Raw genomic sequence first — 24747 nt, forward strand, 5'->3', positions numbered from 1 at the left:
ATCCGTGTGTGAGCATATTTACCAAAAAACCACATATCTTATGCCCACATAATATTATATAATATTGCGTACAGACGAACGGAAAGCAAGCTCGCGTGAGTGTTATATCACATTATATTATGTATATATTGTACGTGTTTTGTTCCAAATCATATAGTCGAACGCTTACACAAAACGAGAAAAACCGACGTACAAAATATAATAATATGTATTACAAACTCGGCTCTCACGTAGTCCATATTATAACATTATACCTGTTATGCGTTAACAATATTGTTAATAATCATACGGACTTCGAAATGTTTCAGTAGTTTTCAGTAAATATCGCTGTTCTCAATCGCGTTTTAGTACAATCTCCTTCATAATATTATTATAGATAGCTATGGAATTAGTATATACATAACACAATAACGTTATCATGTTGTACAGTTTTATCTGAAAAACAGTGATAGATTTATTCGACTGTATTGATATACTACATTGATGAAGACCAAACTATTTGTCAAATAAAATATTATATTACATTTCATATGTATATACATAATAATATAATATATGAACTTCGCGACACCGAGAAAGTGGTAAACCCCATTCCACTCGAAGGTTGAAAATCATTGATTTAGACTTCAAAATTTTGCTATACTCATTTTGTAAAAAAATATACTTATTTCCTTTGGGTTTTTAATAAAAAAAAAGATAATGTTATTTCGGGCGCGTGCACACTTTTGCTCAAATACGTGCTCTCATAAAATATAATAGTAGAATACCACATATGACCATAAAACGTGAACATAATAATATTATAACCAAATATGTTATTATTTTTGAAGCGTTTTTAATTAAATTAAAATTAGTATAATATATTATATACTAATAATATCGTAATAAACGATAACATCATCGGCTCAAAAATCTTGTATTTTAATTAATTTTAATTTTCAAAAGCATTTCACCAAAAATGTATTTATTATAATATCACACCGGTGGTGAATCTGACGGGTGGCTTAACATTATAATACTATTAACGGATTAACGATTATTAACACAAACATGGTTTTGACTTTTCATTACTAGTCTGGAATTGATTTTTATAATTTATTTAATAAATTCTATTATTTTTTTTTTCAACCAGTCAGCAAAGCAATTCTTTTGAAAACTTGCACATTTCGTCTAAGTGCTACGTGATTATTACATTAAACATATTTAAATTTATTTCCAGACTATTAACTACGTCATATCTTCACAGCCACTGTAATTTTAAAATAATTTTTATTTAAATTTTTTTCGCAATCCTAATTTAAGCTTTATATTTTATTTAATTTACAGGTTACACGATTTTCAACAGTATTATTATTGTTATTAAGCGTTTCGATGCGTTCGTTTATTTTTTATTTTTAATAGATTAATAACATGTCTGTGCTTACGGAGTATAATTTAAACGGTGAATATTAGCTGAAGTAATGGCTTATCCTTATGAAGGAGCAGCGTCAATTCGTCGAGGGCAATTTGCTGATTATATCGACATAATAAGTTAATGACTTCTTCGCGCGTACAGCATCTTCAGCGGTTAGTCTCTCTTTTTTCTCCTTAATAAACTACCTCACGGCAAATTTAAACTAGGCCCGGAGATTTGATCTTTTAACACATTTTCTGTTCACAACCAATTATTTATCCGTCTATTCCGTCTCATTGTATATAGTCGAGTCAAAACACTGTGATCGACGAATCCGATTATAAGGAAATTACTTTATGGTTTCTATGTTCCATTACAATATTAAAATGTTTTCTACTTACATAACAACATAATCCGTTAGGTTTTAATCACCGCTAATTTGCCAGCGGATTGGATAATATCTTGTAAGTAATATAAAAATATGTATACCGGGTATACGTTAAATGGATTATAAAAACGTTTGTAGACAATAAGTTAGTAAAACTTTTATTGTACGATTATAAAGTATTTTCGCAAAAGTTATATAGGCACTCGCGTGTGCATTTCCCTCGGAGTATATTACACGGCTGGCAAATAAACAACTACACCGATTCCTATAAAATACATTTATAAAGATATTATCGTAAAGTGTGAAATATTTTTATAAAACATTAGTGCATTTCACATGACTATACAATGTAAGTGGATGTTTTTGAAAAAAAAAAAGAATACTTTTATATTTATAATAATACTAATGTTGTAACGTTAGCTGGAAATATCACGAATTATGTTATAATATTTTGTCCATCTCATTATCTTAATTTATTTTAATTATAATAAACCTTAAACGTTATCACTATCAGTTCAAAAAATACACCATACCTTTCAGGTAATATTTTTAAATTTTTTTCCCAAAGAAAAACCCTTTTTATTGTTGTACTGTGTTATCATTAACAGCGAAGAACATTAAAATAACATGTGCGTAGTGCGTACACGTATTCTTTCCGCTTTTGATCGAAACTGTGTATTATATACGCATCGTTGAAACAACGGTTTGTACCTACTTTATTCTATAACTAAAATAAAAAATCTTATAATCATAAAATACGGTTTTAAATTAAAAAAAAATAATACGTTTGGCTTTGGTGGTATCTTACATCATATATTTTAATATTATTATACTATATTTATTTGACTCATATTTTCAGAATACCTCTATATGTATATGTTCTGTGTATACTCGTTTCAAAGATTCTATTCGGTACCTATAATATTATTATGTTCATAAATTTATCGTTATAGAAAAAAATAACACGATAATCAGATAATTCTAGAGTAGTGTTGTTTTGTTTGGAGATTTAGTGTTTTTCGTTGTTGTTCGACTTTCAAAGTGTACAATTATAAAACAATTTCCATAGTTTTAATCACATCGCATAGCAGTACCTGCAATAACAATTAAATCTATCGAATAAACGAGTAAATAATAATACCACGCCCGGAGGTGATTTGATAATATTCGTTCTGAGATATTATAAGCGTTATTATAATATATAAATATAAAAAAAAAATCGAAGACGACGTGGAGGGCGTGGAGGTGTTATTTGAAAGTTATAATATTATTATGTACCATATTACCCCATACGAATATTATATACATATATGTACCTATATTATATTATAATATACTGGCGCGAGTGTATGTCATTATTATTATTAGGTACTTTTTTTTATTGCTCTCTACAACGTTTGACTTATTTTTCTTTTATATTCATACCCATATTATACATTCACCTATACGTATTTATATATATTGGAGGCACACATATTATACACTCATAGATAATAAATATTTTCTTCGGCCATTACGCCGGGTTACCTCGGCTATAATTTCGTCGGTTTAGCGCGGTCGTGTGTGCACGTATGTGCGTGGGTGTGTTTTTAAAAATAAAAATATATATATGTATATAATATTATTCGTACGAAACACGCGCGCAGAACCAGAAAGTAAAGTTCAATATATCGAAAAGGATCTATATAATAATAGTATGTGCCCTTTGCCCGGGCACCGGCTAGCCGTCATCCGACCGGGAAATATCGCAAATCATCGAGGACGCTGGCCGGTCGCCCGGTCGTATCGTTTAAATTATTAACACGGCGAATGGGTGGGGGGTCAACACCGTACCTACCACCACCCCCCGAGCGACGACGACGGGACCTCTCGGAAAGAGGGTGAAAACCTTTCGGACCCGGTGTATTTCACTCGGCGACCCGCCGCCGGACCCGCACCCTCAGCGGCCGCGTTACGAATTTGCTTTTTGCCAACACACACATATCATTATATTTATATATACCGACGCCTATTTTTCTATTGAAACCGCACTATAATCGACCTATATATTGAGCACGAATCGGCCGTATAACAGGTAATAATATTACGTAGGTATACAATATTAGTGCTACAGCTGGATAACTCGACGTCCCGAATCTTGCTGCTTAGTGAAGTTGATTTTACACATTACCGTGTCGTCCATAAAATACCTCATTCGATCACATTATTTATCACGTTTTTATAGAAATGTTTATAACATGATTAGGGGTTGGGCAGTGTAACCTTTGATAATTTAAGGTTTTAAACATCGCGTATCAGTACAGTTATAATTATAACTTGACCGATGTAAGCGAACGTCGATAAGTTGAATTTTACTGCGGTAACACGCGGTACCTCCATTAAAAAGATATTTTTCACAGCATTCGGCCATTATTGGAACATTTAGATTTTAACACGACGTGTTAAATAATTATGGATGACACGATAGAGTGTAGAAGTCACCTACACGGTTTTATAGCTGAATAATACCGCGCTATGAACAAACCTGGCCCTTATAATATTATGAAGTATATATCCTATGTAAAATTTGTTCGCGGTGAATATCGGCGATTTTGTGACAGCAATGCAGTAGATTAGCTGAAATTTATGACATAAAAGTGACATGTAAGTTATTAGCAACATCCAAACCTCAATTTCCACCACCCCACCACAACTATAATTCCGTCCAAGCCCTAACCGGGTCCAACCCTATACCCGTCTATGCACGAATTTATTTATTTTTTTATATGAAGACGATAATAACAATAACAACAACAACAACAACAACAACAACAACAACAACACAATACTGTTGTACATCGATGCCATTATATATATATATATATATATATATATATTATAACTTATAAGACAGTAATTGCATTATATTGTGTTGATGGAATACTACGTGGTTAGTATACAGGGGAGCACATACAAAATCCAAAAATATCGTGTCCAAACCGCATTTCAGGCAAACATTTTTTATTGGTCCTATATTTTAGCAGACGAATAAATTTCAGTCGGCAATATTTCAGGTGAAAGATAAAATACGTTTCGGAAAAATATTTATCTGCTAAAAAATGTTTGGTCGAAATATTTTTGACCAAAGTGTTTTCAGCTGAAATATTTTCGGGTAAATATTATTTGGTCTAAATATGTTTCGGCTAAAATAGTGTTAGCAACATTATTTTCGGACTTTCTCTAGCTCCTCGTCAACAGTGGCGGCCAAGAGGTTATACATGGTATTATATAATTACATTATTGATAACGAAAATCATTTTTTACTAAAATAATACACGTAGCGGTGAGGGGAAACTTGTTTAAAACGATCGAGTGACCTAACATGGCTAATTATTATTAAAATATTTAAAATTAAAAAAATAAAACATTTGATTTACCCGTCACCTGATAATCTGTTTCAACTATTTGCATGGCGTTCTGAAATTCATGAGTATTTTTAGCGAGCCTTGTTTTTTTAGAATAATTCATTAGTAATTCCGAGCTTACACAAATATTCAGTATAATATTACTATGTTGACTCTGAATTGACCTGATTAGGCTATCCCGACGTGAGGAAACATTTGAGCAAATGCTTGGTATGTGAAATCACTGATCCTAAGTGGGTTTTCAGGTGCCTATTCAGGGAACTTTTATCAATATACATTTTCCCGTACGTGATACATTTATAGGACATTTTATACATTTAAAAAAATTGAATGTGCAAAATTTAAAAATATTAAACAATGATAAAATATTATAGAAATTCGACTGGACCGTTAAACACAGTGTAGTTGAGCTATGCGTGAAGACCATTTGCAGATTTGTAATACATGTCCAACTTATACAATGGACGCCCCCCCCCCCCCCCCCAACACATGCCCAGGATAATAAAAGGCCTTTTACTTACTACCTATTATGTATATTGTTAAAAATATAATTAAAGAGCGCTAAAAGGTTAAGCCGGTAGTAAGTTGGGCCCAGCCGAGGTTTCCGTTGAGTGGTGGCTGTAGTGCGGAGAAAATCGTGGTTGGAATGTCACTAAATATTATCGTCGAAATGCGTCGTTGCGGTCTATTCACGGATTGTAATAGTTCCGCAAAACCCACCGCAAACCGAAAATTATTTTGTAGTGAAATCGTCGCTAATTCGTATCACTGTCATGTCGCACAATCTCAGTTTATCAACCGGACTGCCGTGTCTCGAAATCGCCGTTAATTACACATAATTATTATGCGTGCTAATCGTATCGGCGCTATAATCGTACGTCGGTAACGGGGGACTCAAACCATCGGGTAATCTGGTTATTCCCGAAGGACCGCATACTTACACGTTATGGTGATCGTGGTCGTGGTACTCCGATGTATCAACGACAAGTTAGGTTAGGTTAGGTTAGGTTTGTTTTAAAGACCATTTTTCTCTTGGTTTTTTTTTTTTATTTTAGAAACTAAATAATAAGTTATAACTGTTGTTGTTTTTGCTTTGAAAAATATGTACCTAATAATTTATTGTTATCGTGCAGTGCAAGAAAACAATGATCTCAATTGGGTACCTGACCCATTATAAAATATAATAATCGTTAATTCAATTAACAATTAGGGCTGGTGTTTATATATTTTATTTAAGAAAATGTATGTTAGGTAATGCACTTTTTAATTCTTAAATATTATAATATAGTAGTATTTCGTGTAAAGATATAAGTCATATTTTAATATTTTGATTTAATTTCATAATTGTTGACTATTGATAGTGATAGCCGATAGATATTATGATAAATTTAGTCAAACCGTGGTCTATTGTTCTGCCTATTGGTTTCGTTTTTTTTATATCTATAGAATTCACCCCACATATGGCCACGATTTTTGAAGCATTACATTAATGGTAGAGGAGGGGTAGGTTTTCGAAGATCCAGAACCCAATATCATACTACTAACATTGAGTTTATTATATTGTAATTTGATTTATGCCATACCTGCATATTATACCAAGAAATGAAAAATATAAACATCTTATAATCCTACACATGTAACGTCAATCGTAATGTGTACATCATTTCAAATAACTTACAAATATAATAATAATATATAAGATAAAAGGTTATAAAAAAATAATAATAATAATACGAAAACATGTATTGACTACAACTCAAACGCTCCGTTGTATGTATTTATCTTAGAGATCGTAACTGGGTAAATAAAATATATTTTTGTTGTTTTTATCACGACTTGTATATTTATGTTCTCCTGTAACATTTTCTCTTATCTGTGTGTATGAATGTAAAAAAAAAATACGAAACAAAATGAATGTATAATTATATATACATATTGTATATTATTAGAGAGAGAGAGAGAGGTACGCCTGTAAGTTAACCGATAACTTATGTGCATTTTCAATGTCAAAGCGAAAATCGAATATATCGCGTATATGAAAACTTTAATAAGTATTATACACGTCTGGCGAATAAAAAAAATTATCCCGGGCACGTAATGATTTTAATTGGATTTTTGGATGAAACACAGTATAAGTATTAATATCTTTCTTATTATTATTATTATTTTTTTTTTTTACTCGTCCGTCGCCGTATACCACTCGAGTTGTACCTACTCGACGGTCGTAGCGCGTGCCTTGTACGGCTACGGCTTTTCACGGCCCTGTACGGCGTGTTTAATTAACGTCGGTCGGTGCAAAAACGTCGTCGTGTTCGTTTTCTCTCACTCCGTAAAATTGTATTATGTGTTATACTATCCATAATATGTACCACAATTTTATTAATATGTATATTATGATGACTGGCGTCGACCGCCGTGTGGCACGGTCGGAATCGGTTATTTTTAACGTTTCGCAGCGGGCAGTATATGCATGATTTTCGTGATTATTTTAAGTTTTTGTGGCGAAGAAAAAATGGTGACGAACGGACGCGAAAATTAACGTAAAAATCTAACAGGTAACCAGTGTTGATAACGCGTTATCAAGTAAACGTCGGTACAGCATTATATTATTTTGATATAATATTATGTAGAGACGCGTGAACTCGGTTAAATTTGATTAATTTACCGCGGTTGTTAAAATCGAGTGACACCTTCTTAATTATAAAATATGTTTTTAAATTCTAATGGCCTCTTTGGTACCTTTTATTTAAGTGCTGCTATAATAATATGTACTATTATTTAATCTACATACGACTGTTTAATATACGTACTACAGATATATTGTTCTGTACTTGATTACAAATTTGTCATGGTTGGTATATGCATATAGCGACTATATATAGGCATATATAGGCAGTGATGATGGGTTGGTAAAAAAGTGTTCATATAATATTATGTTTAGGCACTCGTTTAAAATAGAAGTTTTGAAAAGATAATAAATATAAGTAATTGAACATAATAGCGAGGTGCCGCGGTATAGGTATTTCGTAGGAATTTTTTTCGGTAAAATTGTAAGAAAAATAACAACGCTAGCAGAAGACAATGAAATGTTTACCAATTATTAATTCATCCTAAAACGTTTTACCGTGGTAAATTCCACATCTCTAAACTAACACGCAGTAGGCACGATAATTATAACATAATAATAATAATAATAATATTAAGGCCGTCGGGCGAAGGACTCATTGCTGCTGCTGCACCCATTGTCTTTGTGCTCGCGTATAATAATATATTATAATAATATAGACCGGTCGATCGCCCAACGTATAGTCAGACACGCGTCCACGGGAACACGACATTTCGTCAACGCGACCGGAGACTATCATTATTATGATACACTACCTATTATATTATATAGTCGCGGCAGTTGTATAAGATGCACACACAGCATTATAGGTGTACCTAAATGCACGTAATACATAGGTATTGTGTGTATGTAGATATGGGAAAAGAAACCTGAAATGCCGAGCAACCGCAGAAGCGAATATCCCCTCAGGACGGACCAGTTTCTCCGCGCGCCTTATACACATATAGTAATAATAATAATAATATATAATATTATAATACGGTGTCAAATATCAGCAGCCTACATCTCGGCACTCTTAATAATTGGCCGAATTTACATTATACACATATTATTATTATTATTATAACGCATAGGTTAGGTTCCTATACATTTTTTACTCTTTTACCCTTCCCGTTCCTTTACAAAATATTGTAATAACGATATCAGTAATAATAATAATATCGCGGCTGTACGCCAGCGTGTGCGCACAGTGTACACGTTATATTATTATTATTATTATTATTGTAATAGCCGGTACATAACAATATTATAATATGATAGTATTATGCCTTTCTACATGCCAAATCCTTCTACACTTAAATTTATCATATTTGTGTGAGTGTGTGTGAGCGTGTGTGGCGTAGGAAAAAAAACCACAAAAACCACGCTGTCGTCTGAAAGATCTGTAGGTACCTATAAGGATGTGATACCTATTTCGGTCGTAATGATCGTTGCCGGGCATCATTATAATAATATTATGCCCACACCCTATACACTCGATGTCGTCGTCATCGTACACCAATTATGATTTTAATTAGAGCTGACAATTTTTTTCGCGATGTCGATACTCTTCCTTGTGTTTTTCTTAAAACGCATCTCTGCGAGTAAAGCTTAATTATTGGGGAACCCGATTAGTTTAATGATGTTTTTATTTAGCATTTTTTGACAGCTTTATTTTTTCCAAGTTTTTAGAACATTTTTCACGATTCGTTTTTGAAGCGAATGTAAAAATATCGCAGTACTTACACAATTTTTAATTTCAATGATGACCAGCCGGTGGTATGGGTATGCTTATAGTGATGAGATAGTATCGAACGAGTAGTAGGTATGAAATATTGATAGACTTACGATTTCATATCTATTTTGGGGCATTAAAATCTCAGTTCTCTCATTATACATATATATAATTGTGTATAGTCGTATATAGATAGACGTATATGACGCACGGTGATCCGTGACTTCAAAGTGGTAAGTCGAATATTATATAATATGTTGTATAATTCGAAGTGGGTGGGGGAGATGGATGGGATGCATTCAATAATCTAAAACGGTACACACACACCCTTAAGATATTTACCCTACATGACGCACCGGCGCATTTCCGTACAGCCCGAAGCCGTCTATTGTGTTGTCTGTACAGGTTATGTTATACACTCGTAGAAAGGTAAAAAATTTAAACAAATAATAATATGACATCGAGTGAAAAACTATTCGGTGGATTCGGATATCGTTAAGTATGTATATTTGAATGCGCCTGCGTGGCCGTGTGTGTGTGTGTGTGCGTGTATGTATAAAACCGGCGGATAGATTAAAATGTTCCGAGTAATTATTATCTTATTTGTCGGTCGCTAACGAGCTGCGCGGGCCGTCGGGTGTATGGACACGAGCGGACGAAACGAACGAGTAAAAAACCACGAGAACAAAAATGATATCGTAACCCGTTTAAAATATATTATATTATTATACGGCATGCGTAAACAGCTCGGGGGACACGATAATAATAATAATAATAATATTACGTATCCCGGTGGTGGAGATATACGATACCGGGGGCGGCGCCGTTTGATAGCGGGTTATTATGTCAGTCGTGCGTCGTTAAAAAAAACTTATACGTATTTATCTAGGCCGTTTTGTTTTGCTGTTTAAATAATATCATGTTTTTTTTCACCGCGTTATTGTGTTTATTTCCACCCAACTCGTACGCACAGTAATATATAGTATTAAAGGGCTTACAAGTATTATAGTAAATAAGCGTAATTCAATGATATTGAGTAGGTAGGTATTACTAATTTTAGTCGGAAGCCATTATCCTTCAACTTGTCCTCGAGTACAGTTAACTCGTTAATATTAATTGTTAACGTAAATTGATTAAAATATTTATTTTAAATTAAATAATCATTGTTGGTCTGCAATGACGAAGATAAATGATTATTTGAGTTTTTCATGATATAATTTAACATATTTTCAATTCTGACGAGATTTTTTTGTATTTTCCCTAATTTCATACTTCATATTTGTTATTCTCCGAAGAATATTGATGACAATTTCCGAAAAATATATGCACAATTATTATTAAAACATATAAAGTATAAAATGTATAGTGGTACCTATATAATATTAAGGAACATGTTTAAATATATGTAAAATGTATTAGGTAATTCTGATTTTTACACATCTGACGAGGTATCACGCGTAATTAACTTATGCGTTACGCTCGCACAATACGTTATAATTATACAGATCGGAGTTTTACAATTCACACAAGTGATTCCATAACTCACAAATATAATATTTTATATTTCCGATTCATATATAGGAGACACAGAATTATAATATGAAAAACAATTATTTTTATTAAAATGATATATTTTGGCGTTAGACACTGTCTATTCAACTGGCATGTTGAGTGTTAGAATATAATTCAGTTTTCAAATGTTTGCTAGGTTCCTACTTAAAGTTTTTAGAAAAAAATAATTTCGTAAATTGTTTTGATGCACTATTACTCAGGAGTTACATAATTATTTCTCAACAAAATAAATCGACAAACTAAAACAAGTTATATGCATCGTGCTTATTAGTTATTATAATTGTGTATTTATAATGTAAATTCGATATACAATAATTAAAAGTACATGCGTGTTTTAGTAGTGAAAAAAAATATAAAACGTGTTTATTGTACTCATCGTGTGCAGTGTGCTATAATTTAGTATGCTTTAAGAAGATTGATTTTTATTAGAGAATTGTAAAATAATATTTTTCTTCTTAAAACGTCATAATGTACCCCATCTGACATTTTAAGAGAATATAGTATGACGTTAGTTTAACAATAACGATACATATTATATCACAACTAGGACACACGTGACAAGTCCAAAGTTCCTAATTTATTAAAATATTTATATAATAATATAATATTGTACATGTGTGGGACTTTAACGCACGTATAGACGTTATTTTAGCTGTGTTCAAAATCGAACATTGTACAGATTACTGGTTACTCTTATAATCGCAGGTAGACCAATAATATACGTCCAATAATCGCAGGTAGACCGCAATCTGGGGTAGATCGCTTACAGGAAGATAGCCAATTATAATTATATCATTGAAATTGTCGGTATACTTGTGATCGATATACAATGTAAAATTCAAATTGGTATAAAATAAATACGACGTACTAATTAATTAGGGTGATTGTAAACTCGGCCACACGAACAACTGTGTTCAAAAGGTCTATTGTAAACGTCTTTTGTGTTTTTTTTCAGGTGAAAATTATTTAGGTGTAAGCTAAGCCCGGGTTTTTTTCAGGTAAAAATGATTGATGTGTAAACTCGGCCCAAATAAAAATATACATAAAATATTTTTGAGAATCACTTACCCTGCAGATGAGATGATTTTCATTATCCTCCAGAAAATTATTTTAATTTTAATATTATTATTCATAGTATGAAATTCGTTATATAACTGTAAAACTGTATTGACATTTAAGTAGGTAATAGTTTCAGCATTAAAAAATATAAGTAAAATGTATTTGCAGATTATTAGGTCGTGCTTATTATATTTTATTGGTCAAAATGATGGGGCCTATTTTAAGATCTACCTTTTTTACTACCTAAAAGTCTCGGGCCGAGTTTACAACAAAAAAGGTAACCACGGCCCCAATTGACATTTGCCAATATCCCTACAGGTGCAATGATCCCAATAGTTATATCGAACTACTGAAATGCCAATACTTCATTAACCAGTATACATATTAAATATATTATATTATCACCTATAATTGGTTAATGGTTATCAATGTTATTATCATATTGAAACCACGCCTACCCCAAGATATTTTTCTAACGATGACCGTCGATTGTGTCCCAGACACAGGTAGACCATTTTCCTGGCCGGTCGATAAATTGCAAAAAAAATAGTCAACCTAATATGTATGGTACCTATAATATGGTGTGCAAATCTATTTAAACACGAATTTATTTTTACTTGATAAGTTTACGAACATTTGATATCATAGCAGTCTGTCCTATAGATGAATTAGATATTTTATGTATGACTGGTAATATCACGATAACTGATACTTATTTACTTTTTTAACATTTAATGTTATAACCACAATATTCTTCAGGGCTTAATGCGTCAAGCCATTTCTTAGAGATGCGTTTTAGTTTACGATGCGTCCACCGATTTATATTTAAAATTCAAAATTCAAAATTAATACAATTTTTATCGAAAAAAATGAGCACATTTTTGTCATTGATAATTTTAAATATTGTTTCTGCAAAATGTTTGTTATTAACGTTGAGCGCGGGACTTGTACAAATAAGACGATTGGAACGGAGTTATTTGAAAATAATAGTATTTTATGTCGTTAAAGTTTTAAGTAGGTACCTGCTTTTAACTACCTAATCATTGTCATGGACTGGATTTTTCTGAATTATTAAAGAGACAAAATATTCAAAACAATTTAAAATCAAAAGTAAATGAAGATATTACTGCAAGACCTTCAAACATTGATGCATACCCAAATAAACAGAAATGGCTAGTAGAATAAATATAGTATATTATATTATTTTAGTACTAAAATATTAATACTAATATCATAATAAATTATATTTTTTAAAATGTAATAAACATATTATTATAAATTCTTAATCATAATTAATTTGATAAATCTTAAATTTATTTTTAAGGAATCAATGATTTAACTAAATAATTACTAATTATGGCTATTCATTACCCGATCTATCGATCCCTAGAACAACGAATATAAGTATGAAATTCATATTAAAATAGTGTAATTGATTTATATAGTTTATTATTACTAACCCTCAATAGGACGCAATTGGAACATAAAAAATTCAAAAGAAATATTTTATCTATCCGTATATAAAATATAGGTATTATTTAGCATATTGTAATTGTAACATTGTAAAAACAATTAAAATTGACACTTATAATAATAGGTAATAATACAATTAAAAAAAGACCCAACTTTATACTCCGTGTTGACGAGTTATCGAGAAACTATGAATGGTTCGCAGACGATAGACTAGGTATAGAGAAATACAATTGCTACATTAAAAAAAAAAATAATTTAATATTATAAATACCCTGCAGATATTTTTAATACCTATACGATTATACGCATATACGATTTCTGGCAGTAAAAACTATACTAATTTTTCATCTGCTATCGTGGTGCATCGGATCGTGAAAACGTTAAGTTACAAAGTAGGTAGGTACAAACAATATTTATCGAATCATCATTCCGAAAAAATGTCTATCATAACGCATATTATAATTATATCATATACACATTATGCGTGTGCGTGGTTGTGTGTATCTGCAGCGGCGACGTTTTGTGGCATAAAATACTAAGTGTACATAACTCACGAAAACGACGTTGAAATTAAACGGTCTTGCGATATGGCTCCGGGGCGCTCGTAAAGTCGACGGGTGGGTGGTATGGCAACAATGTGGGACGCGAGGGGGGGGTGGTCCGTCCGACCGTCCGTCCGTCCGTCGTCATAATGATATTATACGTATAGGATTGAAATAATCATCACACGCTCGAAACTCTACAGCTGCTGCTGCTGCTTCTGCTAAGACGTATTATTATGATTTCCATTAGAAAACACGGATCAACCGCACACGTACACACCGAATATATACAATAATATGCTATTATATGCACGCTCTCTTGCTGATATCGGATCGGATTATCACGACGGACGGGCGCGCACACGAGTTCCTCACCCCCTCTCGCTCTGTTGTACACGCATTTATTAATGTTATCAAAAGAAAGCCGAGAAAAATAACGTGCATCCTTTTTTTCGTTTAATATTCGGATAAGACACGACTCCGTGGGCACAGCATTTAGCTCTTTAGATGAAATTCTAATATTGGACATTTGTATATATGTATGTTAGAGGACTTAATTTTCATATAATTAGTTAATTATGAATTCAAGAATGTGCATTTTTCCGTTTACTATTAATTATTATGATAGCGTTTTGACTAAAACGTATTTACGCGTCGGTACTTGGTACGATAATGGCAGCAGCGAGATCAGCTGCACACGTAGCTACTACGGTGATATTATGATGGTGGTGTGATTATAGAGTGGTGTGAGACGTACCCGTAGCGATAGCGGTAGACAGTGGTGTACGCGTTACAATTTGTATAAGGGTAGTAGTCAGTGGTGGTGGTGACGTGGTAGCCTTGCACCAGCTGTCGGTCACACGTTGCACCTACAGAGGAATACCGAGGCTTCCGTAATGGAGACCCACTCGCAAACCTTGTCACTGCATAAGCTGTTCGGCGCCAAACGAAAAATGATATAAGTCACCAACGTTTCTTCATAAACAACTCATATTTACGATGGTTAACAATGAAATAATGCTATGTTTTAATTTTTAATGCGAAAGGACCGCCACGATACATTTTAATAAAAAATGGAGGTATGATATGTGTAGCGCCAATCCGCTACATCTGACGACACGGGACGCATTAGAACGCAATTTCGTGATTATTTCAAAGAATTACTAAAGCCTTACATTTTACGGGCTATAGGAGCTTATGATTTATAATATTAATTTGACTAATTGCATGTGTACTCCAAACCCGATCGCGCAGCCAAAACAAATTCCTCCACCGCTCACTGTTTCAAAACGGCTGCTAAATTGTCCGCCACCCAATGATTCTTATAAGGCGGGCGGAGTATACCTATAGTTTTATATTGTATAGTGTATACTAAAAAAAAAAATTAAATTCTAAAGGTTGCAGTATTAATGTATGTTATATATTCGGAAATTGTTGTTTTATACATTTGTGTTTCCTTTAAATATAATAATATATCACATATCATGTGTGGCCCAATACCCGGCTAATAAATGTTATTACGTCATATATATCACGAAGCAGGTAGATAAAATGTTACCAATTACTAAACACCCATTTTTTATTGTTATAATATATCTTACTCCATATTATATCTACTCTATATTCGGTATAGGACTTACTTTGCTGCGGTAGTGACGGTGGCGTGTGGTTCTCAGTCTCTGTGACTGCGCCCGTGAATACCCGACCTTGTGTGAATGTTACAGCAGGGGTGGCCATCGCGCACGGTACAACAGGTTCATGGTGTGATGTATCGGTGGAAGTTGCTTGGTCTAATGCAGGGGTGACCAACCCGCCGCCCGTGGTAGTTTTTAATGCGTCCCTCACTTCAATTTAAAAACCATTAATTAATTGTATATAATATATTATAATATTACGAGAAAAAAATTATTTTAAGAATATAAAACTATAAAATATTAAACTTCAAAGAAAGATAAACTTTGTTAGTGTTTTATCTTTATTGGCTACGATACTAATATTCCATGTCATTTATCAACAAAAATATTTCTGCTTATTATTCGCTATATTAAAATTATAAAAAAATGTATTGTTATATTAATGTTTAATAGAATAAAATTTAATCATTAAATTTGAATGTATTATTATTAAAAAGTATGTAGCCCAGTCTTCACAAAAGGTTGGACACCACTAATCTAACGTATATATAAATATTATTAAACTATTTAGTAATCATTATGTTTATAAAATGGAAAAAATATTACTTACCACAGTTTAATAATGACCCTTTGTGGACTTCCATAGCATTTTTCATCCATATACTATCTTTATCGAAGCCTATTATTTTAAACAATTTATTTAATAACTCTGAGTAAATTAAAATAGATTCTGTGTTATTACCGTGAACATTTTTTATGTGTAAATATAGGTTGTTTTTCTGACTATATCTCTTTGAACAAAATCTGCACGTTATTGTTGTGGTGAAATCATGTTGTAGCATATGTACTTGCAGATGATTTTTAGTGATATAACATTTGCCACAAATAATACACCTAAATTGTGTCATTTTTGAAAAATTTAACACACAAAGTTTAAAAATTAAAACGTAAATGTATATAAACTGATAGCAGCGTTTTATACAGTTGCTCTCTAAAGACTGTTTGACCGTCGGTTTGTTGTATAAAACATGCTGGCAGTTGGAGGACCCTCGCTGTTTTTATATTATTACTTAGTAAAAAAAAGTAGTGGGAGTAACAATGATTGAATAGTGTTAGGACACAATTGACATTTGGGGTTGTTCATATAACGTACGACTGTGGTAACACACTCGATATTTCAGAAAAAAAACTTTTATTATTATTTTTTTTGTCGTTATATCCACGTAAAAGGATGGTTGAGACGGAACCTCTCAGTGGGACAGTCCAAAACCGGTTATTTGTGACGAAGGATCCACCCCTAGTGATACATCTATAGTTCTCTCGGCTGACGATCGGTCGTCGTCGACATTCCACAACGAGAACACATGTATTGTGTATACAGACTGATAATCATGTTTCCTCCGTTATACACCGAGATTGAAATGTTTTTTGTGTTAATGTTTATTATTATACACATTTATAAGCTGGTACTTTTCTGTTCAATTTGTTTAAAGTATACAGAGCTCATCAAATTTGTGTCCAGCGAGATGGGTATTGTCCAACACACTATTTAAATAACATTATCGGAGTATCTGAATAAATGTACTACCTATTTCTTCATCTAATAAAAACAAATGAGATCGATTGTAGAAGAAAAAAATTACGATTTCGATAAAAACGTTGTACGATAAAAATGAGTTCTGGCTTTAAAATTAAATACCTACTGTGAAGAAAATACTGATGTCAATCAACGACAATACCAACTTTGCATATTTTGATACAACTACTTAGCGCACCATTTTTAATAACTTTTACTTCGTATAAGTATAGATATATGAGAAAAAATTTAAAGATTGTCTGTTGAAGGCGATATTACCTGGAGGCCATTAAATATTATACCGCAGTCACCTTCGTCTAATGTATTATTTTGAATTGGGTAAATGTGGGTTTGAGATCGTATACATCGATACTAAGGTTATAAGCCATATATAGATACATTCTTAAGAGGGTTCACTACTGAACAAACAAATCCCAGAGATAAAGGCAAGCGGGAATATTGTTGTCCACATACGATCATCAGAAGGTTTCGTTGTTGCAGGTGGCCAATAACGTTCGAATACAAAACATTCCAACGACTGCCATATTATTGAAATGAAAGGAATGCATTTTATAGGTGGAATACGAATTCGGACGACTTACCTTACTATGACAAAAGATATGATTTTGTAACCAAAAATACGAACATTTAATGAAACGTTGCCAAATTGTGTGGGTGTGTGATTCAGTATACCTAGCCTATCAATTATCAATTGTATGATCGGCTTATCGTTCCAACGTCTTAAGAAGATGTGCACACTATATTTTGTTTTCTCTCTCTAGCCCAATAAAATATAAAACTGATATGTCATACCCTTAAAAATATTATTTTAATTCCAACATTATCACAATATTATTTTTCAATTTGGAAAAATTTGACTGTAATCGTTTGATTTTCAATGGTACATTAAGTTATACAGTAACCATCAATAATCGTGTTCTTAAAATAGATCGTCGACAATAGTGTACCACCACATTTTACGAATAGTTGAGAATAATTTTACCATTGCCCAGAGAAAATACAGTGATTGTAATGCGTAATGACTTATGGACAATGGGTCAAGCATTTCGTCAAAAAAGACACATTTCCCGTCATGTCACGGGAAAAGGAAAAAATGACTATACGGGTTGGAGAATAAATTGGAATGTATAGGTATATCAACCAATATCGTGAAATTTCAACTCCTATAAATGGCGTAAAAAAATTAAAACGTATTTGTAAAAAATACGTAATTGATGAATTTGCACAGGAACACAACAACCATAACTGATAATACTTTTGATTCCAAAATAGAATCCGAATTCGACGACTACATTTTTTAGTAATATATATATATATTATATAACAGTAAATTGTAAAAAAAATATTTTTCCCTGACGGTTCTTGCACATACTCTCCTATACTTATTTGAACGCAAACAATTGTAAATAATTTAATTTAATTGTAGTAATAATTTTAAAAAATTAAAAAAAAATTAATACTATTTAAATAATATATTGTGCGAATACGTTGACCTGAACATGGCTGTTTAAATTTAATATGAAGGTTCGCGGTGATATAAAATTAAATTAGCGCGCGAACATTTGCTCTGCTTTGTGGAGGGTCGGTCGCCGTCCCAGGCAGGTTGGCGGGGTGAGTTACATTTGCGTATGATATGATCGCGTACGGACCTTTTTAATTACCTATTACGATTGTGTGCATATGATGTACCTACCAAACTTATTGCTACGTCCCCGTTGTTTACAAAGCTAAAAATATTTTTGGAAAATAACGTTCAACTAATTTTAATGTCAGAACAACAACTAATGGTTAAAAGTTTTCACCGAACGTTCAACGCTCAATTTTACACTTTTATAATCCAACAATATATTTATAATATCATTGAGTCATTGAAAGAAAATCAGTCTAAAAATAGTATTAAAATATCCACTATGATTATAAATATAATCAAAGTTGTTCCAAGTAAAAACTTCCAACAAATGAACCATGTAATGCAACAACTATACAACCGATTTTAAATAGAATATGAAAATGTATTCATTTTTTTTATCAAGGAGTCATTATAAATACCTTACCAATGTTCTAATTATTTTTATTTGTACTTTTATTGTATTATAATTTTTTTTTTAATAATAAATTACATTTTAGACCTATGTAAAATATTTCAATTATATTAAATTTAATTAAAAGTATAATAAAAATGTATCATCAAATATTTGATCTAACGCCTAAACTGTACATTTACTATGTTTAATAAGAATACTAAATTTTTATTAAAAAACAATATAAACAAGATATTTTTTTTCAAATTAAAAATATTTTATTAAATAGTACTTACACGTTGGCAACGTTGCACTCTCATTTTCTTACACAATGTTTTTAAGGGTCGCGTAGGACCGTATAATATACAAACGTGGTACCTACATCAAATTGTACTACCAACCAAAAAGGTACAAAGTACGTAATCGTAAATCACCGATTGTACCTAATAACTAGATCGATCTTGTAATACACCACCAACGAACTGGTCGACAGTGATATAATAATATGTTATTGATGACAGTGTATTAGTTTCGTAATCAAACGACATTCTGTACGAAACATTCGTAAAAACCTAAATAATATACGAGCTGATACAATATTTTGAACAAGTATGCGGCCATAAATTAAAATTTTTGAAATTGTTGGAGCTTATTTCGAATGAATAATTTTATAACGACCAACACGTCGTGAAAACCGCCGAAGAAGAAACTATTATATGTTTTAACGAAATTCAAAGCACAATGAGATATATTGACATCCGTTTGTACTGATCAATATATTATACAATCATAATATTATGCGTATATTTTGCTTTACAATAATTGAATTATCAAAAAGTCACTGCATAACTCGCATAAGGAGAGTGGTTTCTTACTTCGGACTCTTCGACGTCGTTATTAATACTCAATTATTGTTATGTGGTAACTACTTAATTTAATCATTCTCTTTACGGACGATAGCGCTGTACCTACCTTATTATTATATTATTTTATACTGTTGCGCACTCGAACGATGCCGGTGGTTATATCGTCGAATTTTCACGATTCGACGATATCGAAAACTTATAATGTTCTCTAACGATCGCGAATTTTGCGGCGGCTTACATATTTTAACGCAGCGACCGTTATAATAACAATATATTATATTAAATCGTATTTTATTTATCACATGTTATTCTCATAATAGGTATCATTGTAGTAGTGTCGATAGGTTAGGATCTACACACCTAACTACCTGTAAACCTAACTCGTATTGTGTGTACAATATTATATAAAATACCTATTGTATTATTATGGGATCGTACTATATTATATACCTACGCTGCTTATGCTCTGCCTGGGACCGATTTTTCAAACGGCTGTTTTATTAAAAAAAACCTATTAGCTCCTAAGCATAAACCGAATTATAATAATATGAACGACTGTTCAGCACCCAATTTATTTTCGGTCCGACGGCGGCGTCGAATGATTAACCGCGCGAATCGTCGAAACCTGATGATATGTATAGTTCCGTATCGACTCGATTAAGTCGGAACACGGCACGCGCGTACATTTCTCGAGCGTCGAGCAATATTATTAAAATTGCTGCCGACAGTCGTGATTTTTTCGACCGCGTGTGTAACAATATTATAATATTATTATTAATATCGACGATCTACGAGACGGGCCGGCCCCGCGGGGAGCGTACATATTCTGAAATATTATCGTTATTATTAAGACGGTGTAAACGACGCTGACAAAACGCTTTTCGTCGACTTCAGCGGACGCGTAATCAATTCCGAGGCGAAACCGTGTTTCCCGTCGAATCCATTAATTTCGTTTCTAATCATCGTCATCGTATGGGTAGGTACCTGATATTATATATATGCGTCCCGATTCGGCATTTTGTTTTAATAACACACACACACACACACACACACACACACACACACATATATATAATATACATAATATATAGGTAATGAGTACGATGCATTATAATGAATACGTGTGAACATAATCTCTACGATTCGTATATTATTATATTATTATTATACTTCTGCCCACTGACGACGACGACGACGACTGATTTAGGTATATAATAGGTATAGCATTCAAATATTATTATTATTATTATTTATTATTATTATTATTATTATATAGTAATATACGCCTTTCGTCGTCGTGGGCTCTGAATATTATTGTACACAACATACTACAACATAATAATATTATTCCGACGTGGAATTTTTATTAGGTTCTAATAAATTAATATATCAAGGGAACATGACGTTTCCATTTTATCGCATTAAGAACGCTTGCCAACACGTATGTGTGTGTATATAAATATATATATATTTTACGCGTACCGGAGCCGTATATTATATTATGATTATTATAATATTCGTCGTGTACACGACGAGAAATCACTGGAATTATTATTATTAATATCGCAAAGAGAATAATATGATATTTTTTATAACACCTACTTCATTGATGTTCCACTGCGGGCAGACGAACGATATTTTATCGGTAGATTTGCGCGTATGAAATCGTATTTCGAGCACAATTAAAGATATATCTTTAATCGTGATTTCGACGGTTGCCCTCGTAAGTCTGATTTAGAAATTAAAAATCCAGTGCTATTTAAAAAGTATCGTATAACACGCGTAACAGTGCGCGTACGACTCTTCGTATAATAGTTATTTCTGTATAATATAGTTTTGCTTGTATCTTACTCTTTTATTTTTTTTTTTATCCGTTTTATTACGTCCGACTTTAATCTTCGTAAATTAAGCTTAATCCCGTTTAATCGCACCAAACATTATCCTCATAGCAAAAATAGAAACGAATGAAAATAGTTTCGTCTGCGGGACTTCAATAAAACTCCTTCAGCGCGTACACAATTGCATCAGACAACCACGGCGGTGCAATGCTACATTTGCAAATGCAGTTACGTGGAAAACACTAAAACTTAACAGTATAAATACACCGCTAAAAAGAAGAATTTAGTATCAGCTTAGAGTTTAGAGCCAAAGCATAAATTTGGCCACAAACTCCGAGATAAGATTTATCTAGGACGCGTCCGCCGTGTATACACAAATCTAGTTATATTACTGCAAGTGTAACTAAACTTGGCTCTTCCTAGGAATGACGTTCAGACGTTTTAATCTTCGGTTGAGAGACTAATCTATTGGGCTATAGGTGCAATATAATGTTAATTACTATAAAATATCAGCATCGGTATATTTATTGAAATTTATTACATAGATATAAATTGTCGGATAATATATTAAACAGCACTAAGCAAATATTTCCAGCGTAATACTAATTGATAATTGCCGAAAATTATCATTGGGTCATCGACGGATAGACGTTCCTTACTATATACAATATAATAATACATCATAACGCCTCTCAGAAATGCGCATCATCATACGAAACAGTTTGGAACGAACTACTGCCGCCGTCTTCAAAGGTGGTGTATGATGGCGCATTTAGTTAAATAAGCATTTAAAAAATACTTAGATCCGGACGATAGAGGTGCAAGAATGTAGTGTCAATATGTGAGAATCTACGGGTTGGCCAAATACGGTATCAGTAAGTAAAACATTGTATAATATCAAAGTTAAAACTCGTCGTTTTGATTTCATACGTCGAAATCGCAAGTGCATATTCTATTGTAATATTTTTTAATGCGATTCAAAAATGGTAATATCGCATTATTACACTATGTGAGGTTGTATATTATATTGTAATAGCCAAGAATTCGTTGGAAATCGATTCGTTTAAGTCCGACGTAATATTAAATTTGGCTGTTAATCAACCACAATGATCATGTATTTTGTGAGTATAATAATATATAATATTATAATGTACATCAAAATGTAAGAACAGCTCTCTAAAATGTGAGTCGTCACGGAACTGGCTAGAAAAATGTACACCGGCAGTTGTAATAATTACGTCGTGAATTGTTGCTTTTCATATATTTTTTGAATTGATCTAGTTTTGATCAGTTCGGTGTTTTTATTGCCATCAATTCAAGTACGGTCGGATGCGATAGTAATACCCAAAGCTGACGCGACACAATTAATCATTTATAGATCTCGGAAGGGTATATTATCTGGAGCTATAAGCTCTTTAACGACGTGACGTGCTTTTTACATTTTAAAATCGACTTTTTATTTTTACAAGAGATAAATGTCGTATACTAACGGTATCACGAGTGTTACGCTTTCCGATGGAATATTGTACGCCAAATATTCGGCGAGGAGAACTCAATCGAAATCCCCGACGTCGTTATTAAAATGATATTATACTGTGTTGACTTGAACGATTGTTAATGCGATCGTAAATCCACAGCACTTGCGGATCCACCGAAATCGCTCCCCGGGAAATAGGGTTGTCGCTAATAAAATACAATATTATATTATGATATTTATATTTTTCCATCTCCGTTGCAGTCGTATCGCGGAGACTATGGGATAAATGTTCGGAACTATTATCGGTTGTCTCGTAATGTATGATAATATTATTATTATTATTATATGAAGATGATACGGCGGGAACGCCCAGCTCTTGCAAGCCCACAAAACCCCGTCGCAGATGTTCCCGACAATATTATATATTATACTATTTATGTGGAAACCAGAGTTTCGACACCGTACATAAACGCATTATAGGTACATATATATATATATATATATGTGTGTACCCAGTTGTACATCACAAGAATAGCATAATATATATATAACGTAATATACGGTGGAAAACGGAAAAGTTGTGACGTACTGCACACGTATATTACAGGGTGATTCACTTAGAATGAAACCGATTTTTTTTTTTAATTTAGCTATGAGTTTATTCATATTCTGATTTTTGGAATTTTTAAATGTTCCTTCTTAAAGATCATACTTTCAAATTTTTTTTTTATACTATAGGTACTTAAGGAGTTGTAGGGATACATATTACTGTTTTTCAACTGTTAATGAAGAATCCACTTTTTTATTTGAAAATAGTAATGTAGGTACCTAATGGCTAATTCAAATTCGAACTAGTAGCTTATCAGTTATTAAAATATGTATGCTAAGGATAATAGTCCATAACATATAGGTTTTAAAAAAATATAAAATATATTATATAATATCGGATCTAGCACTTACTGTTTATTATACTTATACCATATATTTTATAAATTATGAACATATTGATAGATTAATATTAATAATTACTATACATTTCAAGCTATCGAAGACACCATATATTTCAAACCCATTATCATAGACCAATAATAACCTTATTTGTACAAAAAGTTAAATAACTCAAAAACTACTCGTTCAAATTTT

General features: G+C 32.4%; 1 protein-coding gene across 4 annotated transcripts in view; it reads left to right on the forward strand.

Moving 5' to 3' along the window:
* Positions 1–24747, forward strand: part of LOC100168581 (monocarboxylate transporter 2) — a 374360-nt gene that overhangs the window by 311779 nt on the left and 37834 nt on the right. The gene's annotated exons all lie outside the window — the stretch shown is intronic.

This window comes from Acyrthosiphon pisum, chromosome A2 (assembly GCF_005508785.2).
Source record: "Acyrthosiphon pisum isolate AL4f chromosome A2, pea_aphid_22Mar2018_4r6ur, whole genome shotgun sequence".
NCBI lineage: Eukaryota > Metazoa > Arthropoda > Insecta > Hemiptera > Aphididae > Acyrthosiphon > Acyrthosiphon pisum.